This window comes from Tamandua tetradactyla, chromosome 20 (genome assembly GCF_023851605.1).
Source record: "Tamandua tetradactyla isolate mTamTet1 chromosome 20, mTamTet1.pri, whole genome shotgun sequence".
Classification (NCBI taxonomy): domain Eukaryota; kingdom Metazoa; phylum Chordata; class Mammalia; order Pilosa; family Myrmecophagidae; genus Tamandua; species Tamandua tetradactyla.
In genome coordinates, this window is record NC_135346.1 from 27,892,646 (window position 1) to 27,912,286 (window position 19,641).

Sequence of the window (19,641 nt, forward strand, 5' to 3'; positions counted from 1 at the left end):
TTTCAAAATACTCGCCTCATCGCAAAGCCTTTAATTAATCCCACCTGCGAAGTCCCTTTTGTTGTGTACACAGGTGCTGGTGGATAGGATGTGACCATCTTTGGGGGGTGTTATTCTGCCTGCCACAACTACATTAGCATTTTAGTAAGTTTCATCCCCGTCTTTTTCTGTTTTTTTTTTTCAACATATTTAACTTTTGGCTATCCATATAATTTGTTAACTTGCTTATTTTAAGCAATACTTTATTGTAGTGGTTTCCTCCTATTATTAAACATTCTTTATTGACATCTTTTATTGTAGTGATTAAAATCCCTAAGATTTCTGGGGAGAAATATTCTTTGTTTATTCTTCTAATATTAGGATCATTGGAACACCTGAGTATACCCAGCAACCAGAGGTGCAATGAGTGCTAAATTTAATTGAGAGTGTTCATACAAATTGGAACTAGTAGGGATATAAAACATCATCTTATCAGGTAGACCTGCATTTAGCACATATAATACACACACACATAGATGATACATGTACTGCAAAATCCTTAAAAGGAAATAGCTCCTCATTTATCCTGCTGTTTATAAGGCATGAATTAGGTGCATTGTATCAGCTTTTGTCATGTAACAAATTGCCCCAACGGTGGCTGACTCAAAAACAAAACAAAACAGGCATTTGTTATTCCATATGAATCTGTGGACTGACTGATGGATCCTCCGATCTGGGCCAGCCTGGCTGAGGCTGTTGTGAGTCAGCCGTTCAAGATCCTCCAGCTGCGTCCCTGAAGACGAGTCCTTCTCTCTCTGGATTCTCTCCTTCCCCACAAAGCCAACCCTGGCTTTTTTACATGGGGCCAGAGGGCATCTCAGCAAGAGGGGACAAATTTCACGAACAAGCCCTTTTCCAGTTTCTGTCTGCCACATTTTCTAATATCCCCTTGGTCAAAGCAAGTCATGAGGTCCGATTCAGATTCAAGGGGTGGAGAAATAGACTTGCCTCTTGATGAGGAACATGGCAAAGTCATATCTCAGAAGTCCGTGCATAGGGAGTATGGTGGCCAGTTCTGCAAACTATCCACCTCAATGTATGAAATGTTTTTAAGACATCAGCAAAATGATCAAGTAAATGGTAGAAACTATATGTACTGCAAGAATTCAGAGTCACAAGCAGTTCTTAGGTGCGTGTAGCTCTGAGGAAGACTTCAAGAAGAAAGTAATCCTTGAATATGGCTCTGAAGACCATAAGAAGGCAGAGAAGCAGGGGAGAAAGTCCCTGAAAAATAACTTGGCAGAGATGTATTATTGTGTGGCTGGTACATTGTAATTTTTCCGCATGTATTTGTTCATTGACTGACTGATGGGCTCAAAGACAGAAAAATTTCTGAGCCTGTGTAATGCAGATTCATTAATTAGTTTATTTATCTGCATTAGAAATCGTCCTTTGCTTACAAAACAACACAAGCAGCCATTAGAAAAATTAAGCTAAAAAGAAATACGTTGGAGGATTATGAGTGGTTTACAGATCAAAAGCAAAGCTGGAAAGGCCAGCCTTGGGAAGGTTAGGGCAGAAGGCAGTTCTGGAAATCTAGGTAGCAGGAATTAACAGACAGGCTCTTAGGGCTGTCTCAGCTGTGATGAATCAGCGCCAACCAATTTTCTAACCTTATGTCTCCCACTCAAGATCCAAAGTCCTGGGAAAGAATCCAACTGGCCTTGTTCAGGAAATATGCTGGCCCTTGCCTAGAGGAAAGAGTAAAATAAATGACTCCTGGATTGTTTTGCCTGAGCAATTTGGTGGGTGATGGAATTATTCATGGAGATGATGTGGGAGGTTAAAGTATTACCCTAAACACACATGTTCTTAATCTTATTCCACAGCCTCGTGGGGTGGTATGAATCCCTTATAAATGGGACCTCTTGAAGATGTTATTTTTAATTAAGGTGTGGCCAACTGAAGCAAAGTGGGCCTTCATCCAGATTATTGGAGGCCTTATAAGGACAAACCAGAAGTCATAGAAGCCAGGAGGACGTTGCCATGTGATGGAAGGCAGAAACACAAGCCAAGGAACTGCAAGGATTGCCAGCAGCCAGCAGAGAATGCTAGACCCTGGGAGAAAGCAAGCCTTACTGATCTTTTTGGATTTCTTCTAGTCTCAAAGCCATGAGCTAATAAATGCTTTTTAAGCCAACCCATTATGTGGTATTTGTGATGACAGTTCTGGTAAACTAAGACAGGGAGATCTGAGAAGGAAAAGATTCATTGTGAAAATCCAGAGATTTATTTTAGCCCTGCAGATGTGGGTGTGCATTTTACTCATACAAACACAGCTCCTGAGTAGGTGGTGAACCAGGAACTTACAAGAGAAGTTTAAGGTGCAAGGCGAAGCCGAACAAAACACAAATGTGGGAATTATTGGCTTAGAGATGCTGTTTAAACCAGGGGCTTGAAGGGAAGCACCTTTGGAGAGAGATTATGTAGATAGAAGAAAAAGACCATGCGCTACAGACCTCGGGCCTTCGAGTAGTTCTGGTAGAGAAAGATGACTCGGGAGGCTAGACAGTGAGGGAAAGGCCAGTACACTAGGCAGCAAGTGAGGGGCAAATCACAAACATGACATCTTGAAATACAGGAAGGAGGGGGTGCAAACCATTTCAAATGCTGCTGAGAAGTCAAGAAGGGGAAAAGTAATTGACCATTGACTTGGAAAGATGGGTGATTGTGACCTTGGTAAGAGCCAATTCCAAAAGGGACAAACTAGCAAAGGAAGAAAAAAGGGTTTGAGGAAAAAAGGGGAAATGAATAATTTCATTATCAAAGGGGTGCTAGGAGGCTTTGTTGTGTTTTGAGATTTATCCATGTTTTCATAAGTAGCTATAGTGCGTTGTCATTTTCTATGGTACTCCATTGTATTAATATCCCTTAATTTATTAAAGGACATGGGTTGTTTTCAGGATGGGATTTTAAGAAATAGAGCTGCTGTTAAAATTTTTGTTTGTATCATTTAGTAAATAAAAGTATACATTGTTGTAATACAGACCTCGAATCACTAGCTCCTGAAACTTATATAGGTTTAGCTGGCAAACAGTTTTTCAAAGAGGTTGCACAAATTTATACTCACATCAACAGGAATGATGAGAATCTAAGTTGCTCCTAAACCTTGTCAACACTTGGTATTGTCAGTTTCTTTAACGTGGGTGTTCCAGTGAGTATGTAATGATATTTCCTTGTGGTTTTAATTTTGTTTCCCTGGTGATTTGTGAGGTCGGGCACATTTTATATGCTTCTTTGCTATTTGGAATCCTCTTTTGAGAAATGCTTTTTCAACTCTTGAACCATCTTTGCTTTGTCTCTTTTTCTTGTTGACAGGCAATGGTTTTTTATTGTGTAGTCAAGTCTTATGTTTGATGTAAATTGTTCGCATGGTCAGTGATTTAACTTTTTGCTCTCTTAATGGTGTTTTTTAAATGATGAAAAGATCTGAATTTAAATCTGGTACAATTGATGAATCTTTTCCTTTATGTGTGGTGTTTTTATTTCCATGCCTAATATACCTTCTAGAACCTTGAAAACAAACTTTAAATAATAAAAGTGGTGACAGTAGGCCTTGTCTCTTTTTCCTAATTTCAGGTGGCAGTTTTCAATATTTCAAAATTTCATTTGATGTCTGCCATAGGGTGATTTTTAGATATCCTTTATCACAGTAAAGAAGTTTATTTTTAATCTTAATCTGCTTTAAATTTGTTTTTTGATTTTTTAATCATGAATGGATATTAAACTTTACCATATGCCTTTTCTCATTTATTGAAATCCTTTTCTATTATATAGTGAAGTAAATTGATTGATTAGCGAATTTTTAAATAATCTTTATTTTCTATAATAAACCCTCATTGGTCCTATTTTGTATTTTGTATATGTCACTGGATGTTTGTTATATATACATATTATCTTATTTATAATTACATATATATTTACGTATTTATTTATATATATTTTAGCTGTGCATAAACAAGTTTGAATGATAAAGAGAAAGAGCCAAATGAGAGGAAGGAATTTTTAATTGGGGTAATAAAAGGATGATTGTCAGATTGAGGTCCTGACAACAGTGAGCAGGCTATGATTCAGGGCAGAGCTGAAAGGGTTGGCATTAGATAGACACAGGGATACTTCTTTTCACTCTTCCAGGTCAGAAGGCAGGATCTATACGCATATATGCTTGTGAGCTGTTGGATTTGTTGGTGAGCAGACGAAGTAATTCTCTTGCCATTGCATCTATTTTCCCAATGATGTATCAGGACACCAATTGAGAATGAAGGGTGGACATGTGATAGGAAATTTTGAGGTGAAAGTGACATTAATAGGGAATTAAAATAGAATTTTCTAAGTATCCATTTGAGACTTGTGGTTATTAATTTTAAATGAATCTAATCATCTTAGTTTTGTGTTTGACTTCTCAGCTGGCACTAGTAGATGTCATTTTTGTCACTGCTTTAAAGCATATTTATGAATTTAACCAGGATTGGTGTAATTGGGTGAGCTGTCCTCACTATGACAGAATTTGGTGAATTGAAAAGTGTGGTTTTAGAAAGTAGACTCAAGAAATAGAGTCTTTGAGGAAATTTAAAGAAACCACACATATATGCAGTCACTCCTAGAGACAGTTAAATTTTTGAGGAATTATATTTTACCAGGTGTTATGCTAAGATATTGCATGCATAAGTCTCATATATCTTCAGAATTATCCCACAAGGCAGTAACTATTATTCATTCCCTTGTAAAGAGGAGCAAGCTGATGCTGAGGGGATCAATTCCTTGCCAAAGCCACAAAACCAGAAGGATGCAGATCTGGATTCCAACTCCCACGGCCAAATTCTCTAAGACCCCAGTGTTAACTTATATTTTAAGGTTACTTGTATATATACCATTACTTCTACAACTGTAAAACTAAACCACATTTAAAAATTAAATACAACTGACCACTACATTTAGCATGATAAATGGGAAACAGAATCACCACTTGTACCTTAATATTTGTGTACATCACGCTGATCTGAGGAAAAACATTATGATGTATTCTTGCTTTCCTGTAGAGTTTCAGGTGCTGGATTTAAGAAATGGGGATGGATAGAAGGTCCTAAGCAAGAGTGATCAACACATTTCTGCAAGTATAGTTGATATGGTTGGACTCTTAGGCACTAGTCAAGTGAAGGGACAAGGGATGCATTAAAAATGGAGAAGCTAGGATAGTGCCATGAGGGGCAAAATAAGATTCTCCGTATTTGGTGACGGTGCTGGGAAGTCCTGCCTGCTGCCCTAGAATTCTGAGAGTTGGCAAAGGAACATGTTGTTCTTTCTGTGTGTAGGAGAGGCAGAAGGCTAGGCAACCCTGAGCCAGATGTCCTTTCTGCCTCTCCACCTCATCCACTCTAGACAGACAGCCAAAGTGAGTGACGGAGCACATCCTGGACCTTTTCCATCCAGGTCAGGGCCTGTCCAGCCACTCGCTGAATTACAAGTGGCCATTTCGCTTCCCATCAATAATGCAGACTCTCCCTGCTTACATTGTCTTCCTGCAAGGGGCCTGTGGTTCTCATGCAGCACAAAAAAGGATTTTAATTTTCAGCAGCTTTATTGAGATATAATTCACCATACAGTTCACTCATTTCAAGTGAACAATTCAATGGTATTTGTGCGTATACATAGAGTTGTGCTCCCATCACCACAATCAATTTTAGACCATTTGCATTACCCCCAAAAGAAACTCTGCTTCCTTAGCCATCACCCTCCATATTTTTTCCTTCTCTGGATCCCTGATAAACTCTGTGGGTAAGAATTTGATTTGATTATTCCTCCTCATCATCAGAGCAGATGTCTTGGTTTTTCTTTCTACACGGACAACAATATATTGTTATTCCCCCTTTGCCTGTTTACTGGCTATACTATTCTCTGAGGTAACTGCCTCAAGAGATTTTCTAGAGAATAATAAAAGACAAATTTTCCCCAGAGAAGCCTTCATAATGACAATTCCAGACCCAGTACAGATGAGCTGGCAGATCACAAAATATTCAAAGCTCTGTTTGGAGATAGGGCAGAGTGGGAGAAAAATCAACCATGATATCAGAACACCAGGAATATCATCTGCAACCAGTTCTGTCTGATTAAAAAAAAAGTCACTCACCATCTTTTTTATTGTATAAATTGCGGATTTTTGTACATTTTATTTGAGACCATGTCTATGGTTTGGATCAGGTGGGTATGTATATTTCATTCTCTGCGGCTTTTACCACCCCCTCCAATCAAAATTAATTCCTTCTGTTTGTCTCTATCACAGCACCCTGAATTTTTTTTTCATAGTTCTTGCCATATTTTATAACTTTATATTGTGTGAATGTTTACCTTTTTTTTTTTTTTTTTTTTTTTGGGGGGAGGAAGGGAAGGAAAGACAGAGAGAAGGAAGGAAGGATGGAAGGAAGGAAGAAAGGGAAACATCTTTAAACATTTTCTTGTTTTATTGTATTTTGTTTGTTTGTTTGTTTTTTACATGGGCTGGGGCCGGGAATCGAACCGAGGTCCTCCGGCATGGCAGGCAAGCACTTTGCCCGCTGAGCCACCGCGGCCTGCCGAATGTTTACCTTTTATAACTGGCTGGCTAAGAGAGAAGCTGTATCCTTAGGTTTACTCCTTTATCCTCAGTACTTCGCACATAGTAAATGAATATACAATAAATATTTGTGCAATGGTCACTGGAAACAAGTGGTTATTATGAACAGGACTATATATGTGTGTTAGAAGTTGGTAATGGATGTGGAGATGAGGCAGGCACCAAATCCTCAAATTGTCAGATGAGGCAAGAAATTATTCATGATTACAATGCAGTAAAACCCAGAAAAACCATTTATAGCTATGTTTCTGGAGTGTTTGATAGTAGACAAATGACTGGGTGCCATGGGAGTGCAGAGGGACTGGCATGGAGGGATGGCATCTAATTTACCTTTTTTTTTTTCTACATGGGCAGGCGCCAGGAATCGAACCTGGGTCCTCTGGCATGGCAGGCAAGCATTCTTGCCTGCTGAGCCACCGTGGCCCTCCTGCATCTAATTTACCTTTGACAAGAAGGACAGGCCAGGAAAGACTGAAATGAAGGGGAGATAAATTCAGACCAAGAGACATTATATCACCTGACACTTAATAAAAGTTTTTTCTCTAGTTGAAAAGAAAGTATTTAATGAAAATTTACTATAACTACAACATGATAACTCCTTCAAATCCATTCTATCCATTGCCAAAAATTTACATAAAGTCTACATTGTTCATGTTTACAAAGTTTAGGTGTATGAGAATTTAATCTGGATATATATACATACACACCAGGGGTCAATGAGGTCATTTAAATGTGTTTCCGTGAGGGCACTTAAAATGTGTGTTATCCTTTGATAACTTTGTAAAGTTACTTATGAGACAGAAAAAAATGTACTCATAAGTTTCAAAGTTTCTGGCTGTACTGCTGGGTTTTTCTAAAATTAAAAATTTCTGGAAATTTGTCCATATAATCTAGAGAGAGTATGTGGGGGAATAGGCATTATTACATGTCATTGGAGAGAATTCAAAATGATACACGCAGTATAGAGATAAATTGGTCAGTATGGAGTAAAACTAACATTATCTTTATCCTTTGTTTTAACAAGATTTTGTCTTAGCAAACTCACTTCTAGGAATCGACACCAAATTTAAATGGCCAGAATACAAAGACACATGCATAAACTTCATCATTGCACACTATCTGTAATAGTGAAATACTGCACACAAACTAAATATCACCAATAATCTACAGGTTGAGTAGACATTTGACATCCATAAGTACAGTGTTGCAATCTTTCAGCAACCCTGCGAAATGAGACACACAGACACACAAGACAGACAAGATGACTGCAGCCCCGAAGAGCTTCAGCTGCTTTATTTTATATCCTTTCTCACAGCTCTTTTGCTGACCAAGCCTGCTTTTCAGGATATTACTCCCTACATACAAGAGATAGCTAAAAAGACCTTGGGAGTTAAGAAAAAACAAACATTCTGTCCTTCTCAGACTGTCCTCCAAGTATGCAGATAACAGTTTCCACAGTTTACTGCCAAGGCCATTCTGAAGCCAGTCACTCCCAATAAATTCCGCAGGTTTTCTATTAACCCTTGGCTCCTACAGTACAGCAGCATGCGCCAGAGAAGAGGAGTCAGAGATGTCTTTCTACACTCTCATGGTGTGCTCCCTGGGATATACTGTTAAGTGGGACAAAGAATGTGGCCCCACAGTGACCTACAGATTCTACACAATCCCTACCAAAATCACAACGGGATTTTTTGCCGAAATGATAAGCTGGTCCTAAAATTTACATAGTAATTCAAGAGATCTGAACTAGCCAAAACAATCTTGAAAAAGAATAACAAAGCTAGAGGACTCACATTGCCCAATTTCAATAGTTAGTACAAAGCCACAGCAATCAGACCAGTGTGATACTGGCAGAAGATACACATATAGATCAGAGAAACGGAATGAAGGGGCCCAGAAGTAATCCCTCATGTTTATTGTCAATTTAATGCTGACTAGGGGAAAGAACAGTCTTTTCAGCAAACGATGCTGGGACAAAAGGATGAAATTGAATCCATACCTCATGCCACATACAAAAATGAATTAGACTTTTTCATGTTGGAAAGGGCTGTCAGTAATATGGGGTAGGGAGATGGAATTAGCTGATGTTCTGGAGAAGCTGGCCCCTCTAGGTTTCAGGACTTATCTGGTCCAGGACCTACCCCTAAAGAGTGGGAGAAAGATCAAAGGTGATGATAGAGTTACACAGAGAAGGTAGGGTTTAAGAGAGTGTGAGTTCTGAATCATTGTATTAATACTTCTTTTAGTCTCCAATATCTTAGAGCAGCTAGAAGTAAAAACCTAAAATTGTGAAATGTGGCCTATACCAACCTCTGAAATCTGTTCTACAACTAATTGTTGTGCTAAGCTTTAATATTTATTGCTCTTTTGTATATATGTTATTTTTCACAAAAAAGAAAAAAAAGTCGATCGTGGTATAAAGTATTTATTCTGTCCATCCTCCAATGTTCTGTAACAGCTAGAAGGGAAAATCTGAGAGGGTCTTGTAGTGGCTCAAAACAAAATCTGAAATCTGTCCTGTAACTACTTGTTGAAGAGTGTTTTGAAAACTATTGCTTTTTTTTTCTTTGCTTTGTATAAATGTTATATTATACAATAAAAAAGTTAAAAAAATTAATTCAAAATGATGTAAGTCCTAAATGAAGTGCTTATACATGCTACAACATGGAGGAACCTTGAAACCTTTTGCTGAGTGAAAGAAGTAGTCACAAAGGACCATAATTTGCATGATTCCATTATGAGAAAAGTCCAGAATATTTAAATCCATAGAGACAGAAAGTAAATTAGAGGTTGCCTAGGTCTGTGGGGGAGAAGTTGCTGTGGGGGTATGAGATTTCTTTTAAGAGTGAAAAAAATATTCTAAAATTGATTGTGGGGATGGTTGCCCAAGTCCATGAATATACTAAAATCATCAAATTGTACACTTTAAATGGTAAATTACATGGTGTGTGAATGATATCTCCATAAAGCTGTTATTTTAAAAATCAACATAGAGTGGTGTGACGGTGGCTCAGAGGCAGAGTTCTCACCTGGCATGCCGGAGACCCGGGTTCGATTCCTGCTGCCTGCCCATCCAAAAAAAAAATAGGCAAAATGTATAGTTTTCTAAATTCTATCTTACAAAGAGGGGAGATATTAGGGAATGATAAATATCAATTTTTAAATATAGGAGGAGGGAGAGATTAGAGATGACAAAAAGGGATGGAACCTAGACTTTTCCCACTATACCTTATTTTGCAGGTTTGACCTTGGAAACATAAATATTTTATATAATTATAACATAAAGTGAAGTTTTAAAAGAAATCCCTAGAAATGAAATAGAAAATGAAACAATGAGCCTAAGTAAAATCCGGCATGTGCATAGCTACCTAAGAAGAACTATTCCTAGTGACTTTCAAAACAATAATTTACAAATATATCATTAGAATATACCCCAGTGACAAAAAAGATCAACAGCAATATGTCAAAGTGTTTTCAGTAATTGTATTATTGAACATAATGCTGATATTGCTAGTCTGAGAGTGGTGATGGAATAAAGCAAACAAATAAACAATAAATTGGCACCACTGAGAACGGGGAATTTCAGAGGGAGAAAAGAGTTACTGCTGTAATACTGATCAGGTTAAGAATTTCTGTAGTCCTTAATATAAATAGAAAGCATCATTGTGAAACTGTGATGCATTTATCTTAGATTGTATCTGTGTTTATATTTATATCTATTCTTAGCTCTGTCCACTGCAAAGCCTAGAGCACAATGGCAACCTAATAGCAGTGAGCACTTGACCACCCAGATTGTCTGGAGCAGGGAATGTACTACACAGCCAGGAATCTGTTTTCCCACCAGAAATGCTCTCAGAACCTGTCAGGGTCATGTCAACAGAACATAGGATTCAACTTGACTGTGTTCTCACTGGCCAAAGACAACATTATGAACCGAATACCAAGAAGGATGATAACATCAACCCCATGAGTTCACTAGGATGTATTTTTAAATGTAGTGAGCATTTTTGGAGTATTCTGAGAAACCAACAAATAAATCGTTTTGTAAAGTGGTAACTAAAAGCAAACTTAAGCATTTGTCTTAACTTTCCTATATGAACTGTACCTCAGACTAAATAGCTGATAAAAGCAAGTTTCTCTTTATAAAGTATTCCAACTAAAAAAGAATGATAGAAATTGAACATCACAACGCCTAAAGAATTATTGGATCTAGACAATGATGATTAATAGTTGTTAACGCCACAAAAGTATGGACTAATATTAATTCTGTACAACCTGATCACCTGTATATACCACCACCTGTGAAGCTGTCTCGCCCAATAAAATCAAACCTCTATATGAATAAGCTTCTAGCTCTAACCACCAAGTTTTAGGAAATACAGAGAGTTGTGGAACACGTAGATAGACGTGACATGAGTGCAGCCAGAAAAATTCAGGCTCTGGAAATGCCACAGTAAAATTGATTTGGTTTCTTCAACAAAAAGTAACTAGGACTAGAAGAGTTGGTCAGAGATGCTACAGAATAAAAAAGATTTAAAAGACACATCAACCACTGGTGATGTGTGGACATTCTTTGAATTCATTTATAGGACCCAAACCTGCTATAAATGTTCTTATTAAATAAAGAAATTTAAAGACCACTAAGGAAAATATGACTGAACATTTGATGAAAACTTTTAGCCTACATATTTTATATATATTAAAGGCCAAATAATCTTCGCTAATTCCTTTCTTGATGAGACAACATACTTTAAAGGTATCAGAGGAAGGAATACTCTTGTTATGTTTTTCAGGATTTTTAATATAAAAATATAAATAAAAAGCAAAATGGCCTATAACCCCACCATTTAGATAATCGGTTATTTTATTTTGAGAACAATTATTTGTATATACCATTGTATGTGTGTAGAATATGTATTTTCTATTGGTGGTTTTGTTCATATATTATTTTTGAAAAATACATATATCCTTTTCAATTACATGAAGCTTTTAAATTCTATAGTATAAACATTGTTCTTTTCCTCATATTATCTCCATAATATAACATCTTGGAAATCTTTTATATCAAAATACAGTTCTGTCTTACTTTTTAAAAATTGCTGAACAGGGGCCGCGGTGGCTCAGCGGGCAAGGTGCTTGCCTGCTGTGCCGGAGGACCTCGGTTCGATTCCCGGCCCCAGCCCATGTGACAAAGACGAGGAAACAAAATACAATAAAACAAGAAAATGTTTAAAAATGTTTCCCTTTCTTCCTTCCTTCCTTCCTTCTATCCTTCCTTCCTTCTCTCTGTCTTTCCTTTAAAAAAAAAAAAAAAAAAAAAAAAAAAAATTGCTGAACAGTAAGTATAATCTATAACATGAGTTTACTGTAATTTATTTGCATACTTCCTTATTGATGGGAAAGTGTATTATTTTGTATTTTTAATGATGCAGTGAACATTTTTATGATTACATCTTATTATACTTTTTTCAAGTGTATCATAGTGAAATTCCTGGCAGTAAAATTATAGGGTCAAGAACCATGTGTTTTTTAAAGAGATACTTCCAAATTATCTTCAAAGGAGGTTTCACCAAATTACCCTCCATCTAGAGTGTATGAGAGTGCCCGTTTATCCACATACTCACCGATAATGGCTGCTATCAAGCCTTAATGGATATGACCTCATTCTGATAAGTTAATGAGTAAAAGTCCTGACACATTTGTTTGAATTGTAACTTCCCTCCCTCAAAACTTATAGCAGAGAGAATTTCGATTGCTGCCTCCACTTGGTTTCAAAGTTATCCAATCCATTAACTTTTCTTTCACCTTGGATTGCCACGTTGTGGCATTTCAGATTTAGAATACACACACACACACACACACACACACACACACACACACACACACACACACACAAACAGGTGGTATAGTTTTTATAGATTGTTGAAGTCAGACTTTTGCAAACTTTGGATTTTCTGTGTTGTCTTGATGGGTCTCCAAAATCAATCAGATGAGATAATACTAGTTTGGGTGTTTTTGTGAATTTCTCACTAGATTCAACTTTGAAAAATCATTACATGCTCACAAGAAGAGAAATATGATGTGCCATTGCTTTAAAGCGAGGTTTTAAAATTCAAGTTTGTACTTAACAAGTGGGGCAGTGTATCCTAACCTCTTCCTTGTTCACTCCTTAGGGATCTCGTCTCAAAAGGGCTAAAAGCTTTTCCTAAGCTGTGAAAAGCCTGCTGTGAGCACTCCCTGTTCATGCTCTGAAAAGTACCAAATAACTGTTCCATTATTTTAGTGCATAAGACAATGTTAGTTCCTAAAAACTCTTCGGAGGAAAATCCAGCTGAAGATCAGAAATGTCCCACTTTTAGAATGAGACCCCCCAGGAGGCATACAGATTGAATTTTGATAATTGAATTGAAGGGCATTTAAAGCATTATCCTATTTCCTGGCAGGAGTTTATTATAAGTTTTGGATGCTTTTTGTTTTACAGTCTTTATTGGTTGTTGTGAGTTCAGCTTATTTCAGTCACATTGTTACCCACAGTCTGGGTTCCCAATTTCCTAACCTGATTCCTGAGCAAGTTATTTAACCATGTTAGACTTGACATTCTTTCTTTTCCCTACCCAGTGTCTTTTTATAAACAATAGTGTAAATATCTAGAATTCACCTATTTTGAGTGTGCAATTCAGTGGTCTTTAATAATTTTACTGAGTGGTGCACAATCACCATAATCGGGTTTAGCACATTTTATGCCCCCACAGAAGAACCCTGGTGCCTACTTATAGTTAATCTTTGTGCCCACCCCAAGCCCCAGGCCTCCACTGATTTATTTTCTGTCCCTATAAATTTGCCTTTCTTTGGCCATTTCATATAAATGGAGTCACAAGATATATGTGTCTGGTTCTTCTGTCTGGCTTCTTTCACTTTTAGCATAGTATATTTAGGGTTCAGCCATGACATGTATCAGTAGTTCATTCATTTTTGGAGCTGAGTAGCATTATGTTATATGAATATATCACATTTTGTTTTTTATTCACTGGTTGATGGACATTTAGGCTGTTTCCATTTGTTTTAGTTATGAATAATGCTGCACCTGAAGTTCCTGTACACGTGTTTGTATGGACATATGTTTTCATTGCTCTTTGTTAGAGGCCTGAGAGAAGAATGTTGGTTGAATGGCAGTTTTATGTTTGAGAAACTGACCAACTGTTGTCCAAAGTGGCTGCGCAATTTTCATGCCCACTAGCAATGTATGAGCGTCTCTGTTTCTCCACATCCCAGCCAATATTTGTCATAGTCTGTCTCATTATAGCCGTTCAGATGGGTATGAAATTTGTGGTTTTAATTTGCATTTTGCTAATGACTAATGATGCTGAACATCTTTTCATATGCTTGTTAGTCATTCATATAACTTCTTTTTTTTAAATGCCTATTCATATCATTAGCTTATTTTGATTGAGTTGTTTCTCTTCTCATTATCAAGTGGAAATAGTACTTTGTAAATTCTGGATACAGTCCTTTATCAGAGATCTGTTTGGCAAATATTTTTTCTTAATCTCTTGCTTTCATTTTTTCAGTGGTGTCTATTGTAATGCAAAAGTTTCAAAATTTTGATAAAATCCTATTTAGTAATCTTTTTCTTTTATGAATATACTTTTAGTGCTGTTTCCGTGAAATCTTACCCTAATCAAGGCTTCACATCTCTTATCCAATATTTTCTTCTATTGTTTCTTCATGTTTTTAGCTGTTACATTTAATTCCGTGATCATTTGAGCTAATTGTTTGCATGGTATGGGGCAGGGGGTTCTGTCTATGTTTATCTTTTTTCATGTGGATGTCCAATGGTCCCAGTACCATTTGTTGAACACACTATGCTTTCCTTTTGCCAAAAATCAGTTGACTACAAAAGTATTTATTTCTGGAATCTCAGTTCTGTTCTACCAGTACCATACAGTCTTAATAATTGTAGATTTATAATATGTTTTGAAATTGGGAAGTAAGTCTTTCAACTTTGTTTTTCTCTTTCAAAATTTTTTTTGTTCTTCTAGATGTTTTGCTTTTCCTTATAAATTTTAGGATCTGTTTGTCAATTTGTGCAAAAAAATAAAGTCCACTGGGATTTTAGTAGGAATTATATTGAATCTATAGATAGATTTGAGGAAACTGACACCTCAATAATATTGAGTTGTTAAATCCTTGAACATGGAATTTCTCTCGGAATTTATTTAGATTTTCTTTATTTTCCCTAAGCAAAGATTTCTAATTTGCAGTGTATAAGTTTTAAACTTCTTTTGTTAAATCTATTCCTAAGCATTTCATTTTTTCTGATGCTATTGAATGTAATTGTAGTTTTACTTTCATTTTCAGATTGTTCACTGCTTGTATAAAGAAATACAATGAATTTTTTATACAAAATAAAAGTTCCCTTTTTAAACACATTCAAATATATAATTCATTGCCATTAATTATATTCACCATATTGTGCTACCAACACCGTTATCCATTACCAAAATTTTCCCATCATTTCAAATAGAAACTCTGCGCCTTTAAACCTTAGCTTCCTATTCCCTGTTTCCACCCAATTCTCTGGCTGAGATCATATTATATTTTTCCAATGGTATCCAGCGAATTTCACTTTGCATGATATCTTAAAGGATCATCCATGTTGTCACATGTATCAAAACTTCATTCTACTTTACGGATGAATAATATTCCAGTGTGTGTACATATCACACTGTTTATCCGTTCATTAGCTGACAAATGCGTAGGTTGCTTTCATCTTTTGGCAATTGTGAATAATGCTGCTATAAACAATTATGTGCAAATTTCTGTCTGAGTTCCTGCTTTCAATGCTTTTGGGTGTATCCCTAGAAGTAGGATTGCCAGATCATAAGGTAATTCTATACTTAAGTGCGTGAGAAACTACCAAATGGTCTTCCACAGAGACTGCACCATTTTACTTTTTCATCATCAATGAATGAGCTATTTCTCCACATCCTCTCTAATACTTGTAATTTTCCTTTTTTTAGTACTAGTCATTCTAGTGGGTGTGAAATGGTATTGCATGGTTTTGATTTGCATTCTTCTAGTGGCTTATGATTTTGAATATCTTATACTTTTTGTCCACTTGTATATCTTCTTTGGCGAAATGTCTATTCAAATCTTTTGCCCATTTTTTAAATTAGGTTGTCTGACTTTGCAGTTAAGTTGAAACATTTCTTTATATATTCTGGATGTGAAATCCCCTATCCGATATGTGGTTTCCAAATGTTTTCTCCCTTTCTGTAGGTTGTTGTTTTACTTTCATGATAAAGACTTTGAGGTGAGAAGGATTTTAATTTTGATGAGGTTCCATTTATCTATTTGTTCTTTTGTTGCTTGTGCTTTTGGTATAAAAGCTAAGAAACCATTTCCTAACTCAAGGTCCTGAAGATGCTTCCCTGTGTTTTCTTCTGAGAGTTGTATAGTTCTGGCTCTTATATTTAGGTCTTTGATACATTTTGAGTTGATTTTTGTGTATGGTGTGAGGTAGAGGTCCACCTTCATTCTTTTGCAAATGGAGATCCACTTTTCCCAGCACCGTTTGCTGAAGACACTATTCTTTCCCAATTGAGTGGGATTGCCCCCTTGTAAAAAAAAATCAGTTAGCCATAAATGTGAGGGTTTTTTGCTTGTTTGTTTGCATAGGCAGGCACTGGGAATCGAACCCGGGTTTCCTGCATGGTAGTCAAGAATTCTGCCCCTGAGCTTCCGTCATAACCACCAAGGGTTGATTTTGAACTCTCTATTCAATTCCATTGGTCCGTATGTTGGTCCTTGGGCCATTACCATGATGCTTTGTTACTGTGGCCTTGTAATAAGTTTTAATATTGGGATTTGTGAGTCCTCCAACTTCATTCTTCTTTTTCAAGATGTCTTTAGCTATTTGGGGGCCCTTGCATTTACTCCTCCATATAAATTTGATGATTGTTTTTTTTCTTTTCTGCAAAGAAAGTTGTTGGTATTTTTATTGCGATTGCATTGAATCTCTACGTCCCTTTGGGGTAGTACTGATATCTTAACAATATTTAGTCTTCCAATCCATGAACATAGAATCCCCTTACATTTATTTATGCTTTCTTTAATTTCTTTTAGCAGTGTTTTACAGTTTACTGAGTACAAATCCTTTATATCCTTCATTAGATTTATTCCTACATATTTGATTATTTTGGTTGCTGTGGTAAATGGCATGTTTTCCCTGAATACCTTCAAATTGTTCATTACTAGTGCAGAGAAATCCCCCTGATTTATGCATGTTGATCTTGTACCTCAACACTTTTATGAATTCATTTATTAGCCCCAATAGCTTTGTTGTGGGTTTTTCAGTATTTTCTGTACCTAGGATCATATTATATGCAAATAGGAAAATTTTTGCTTCTTCCCTTTTAATTTGGATGCTTTTTTTTCTTTTTCTTACCGAATGTTCTGACTAGAACTTCCAGTTCAATGTTGAATAACAGTGGTGTCGGTGGGCATCCTTGTCTTGTCCCTGATCTTAGAGGGAAAGCTTTCTGCCTTTCACCATTACATAGGATGTCAGGTGTGGGCTTTTTACATATACCCTTCATCCTGTTGAGGAAATTTCTTTCTATTCCTAATATTCTAAGTTTTTTTATCAAGGAGGGTTGATAGAGTTTGTCAAGTCCCTGTTCTGTGTCAATTGCATATGTCTTCTTTTTGTTCATTCTGTTAATGTGGTATATTACGTTAATTGATTTTCTTATATTGAGCCACCCTTGAATATCTGATATAAATCTCATTTGATCATGATGTATAATTCTTTTAACGTGTTGAGGGGTTCAGTTTGCCAGTTGTTGAAAATATTTGCATCTATATCCACAACAGAAATTGATCTTTAATTTTCTTTTCTTGTGCTACCTTTATCTTGCTTTGATATGAGGGTGATATTGTCCTCATAAACTGAATTAGGGAGCATTCTCTTCTCTTCAATATTTTGGAAGAACTTGAGCAGTGTTGGTGTTAATTCTTCTTGGAATATTTGGTAAAATTCCATTGTGAACCTCATAATGTACTGGGCTTTCTTTTTGGGGAGTATTTTGATTACTGATTCAATCTCCTTACTAGTAATTGAATTGTTGAGATCTTATATTTCTTCTTGCATTCATGTAGGTAGTTTGTGCTTATACAATTGATTTTTTTTATTGATTCTCAAGAAATTAATTTTTCCATTCTGCAGTATTAAAGTAATCAATGTCTTGAATAAAGTAAAATTACAAGTATTGATAAACCCAATGATGGTTTAAGTTTTCCAGGAAAACAAAGGTATCATATTGATGCTGCAATAACCTAAATGCTGGCTTCTTTGCGTTTGACACATTCACAGGAGTTTTGATCTGCTAGATATTTGCTCAAATTAATCCCTACAAGTGAAAGAGATGTTTGGTTTAGGGCTGGACGGTAGAAGGACATAGTGGGCTTTTTATTTCATTCTCCTTTGGATGCTATAGATGTCTTCTTTTTTTTCTTTATTAGAGAAGTTGTGGGTTTACAATACGATCATGCATAGAATACAGGATTCCCACACACCACTCCAGGAGCGACACCTTGCATTGATGCGGAATGTGTTACAATTGATGACAGCACATTTTTATACTTGTACTGTTAATTAAAGTCCACAGTTTAATTTAGGGTTCACTATTTGTGTAGTGTAGTCCCATGGATTTTTTCCCCACAAATGCATTTTAATAGGGGCCTCAATTTCCTTTCATTCCATAAAGATATGAGTCTCTAATAGTGGAATTTCAGGCATTGTGGCTGGCTGGTGTGAAACTTACTCAGGGTCTCAAATTGAACCAAACAAAGGATTTGCATTTCCAAACAGAAAACGTTACAATGATGCCCTAGGTATACAGTTTTTAAGTAACCCAAACAGCTCATATAATATGGCTATTAATAACTTAGTGCTATAATTTGAACAAATTGATATCAAACTCATATACTCACAATAAAATTTTTTAACATTTTTATTGCGAAATATGTATACAAAAAACAATAAACTTCAAAGTACAATTGAACAAGTAGTTATAGAACAGAGTTCAGAGTTTGGTATGAGTTACAGTTCCACAATTTCAAGTTTTTCCTTCTAGCTGTTTTGAGACATTGGAGACCAAAAGAAATATCAATATAATGATTCAGTAGTCATAATCATTTGTTAAATCCTAACTTCTCTGTTATAGCCCCTCCTTCTCCTTTAATCGTTCTTCTAACCTTAAGGAATATTTGGGCTGTGCCCATTTTAACATTTCCACATGGAGAAGGGAAGTCTACAATATAGGAGAGGGGGACGGAATTAGTTGATGTTCTTGGAGAGAACCATCTGGATGTTGTAGGTTTCTTTATTACACAGGCTATCAAACCTTTATCCAATATGTGGCTTCCAAATATTTTCTCCCATTGAGTTGGCCGATTCTTCACATATAAGACATAGACTTTTGAGGCACAGAAGCATTTGATCTGGAGGAATTCCCCTTTATTTTCTTCTTCATTGTTTATACTTTGGGTGTAAAATATAAGAAGCTACCTCCTATTATTACTTGGTCTTCAAGATATTTACCTATATTTCCTTCTAGTTTTATGGTTCTGGTGCTTATATTTAGGTCTTTGATCCACTTTGAGGTAATTTTTGTATAAGGTGTAAGGTAGGGCTCCTCGTTCATTCTTTTGGCTTTTGATATCAGCTCTCTCATGCCCATTTATTGAAAGGACAATTCTGTCCAAGTTCAGTGCATTTGAGGGCTTTGTCAAAGATCAGTTGATCAGAGATTTGGTGGATCTCTGCACTCTCAATTTGATTCCATTTGTCAATACTTCTTTGTGCCAATACCATGCTGTTTTGACCACTGTAGCTTTATAATAAGCTTTAAAATCAGAAGGTGTCTGTCCTCCCACTTCACTCTTCTTTTTTAGTATATCCTTAGCTATTCAAGGTCTCTTTCCCTTCC

At 36.3% G+C, this 19,641-nt stretch overlaps 1 protein-coding gene across 2 annotated transcripts in view; it reads left to right on the forward strand.

Annotated features, from left to right (window-relative positions):
- The window catches only part of STK32A (serine/threonine kinase 32A), a 139,643-nt gene that overhangs the window by 50,140 nt on the left and 69,862 nt on the right, over positions 1–19,641 (forward strand). The gene's annotated exons all lie outside the window — the stretch shown is intronic.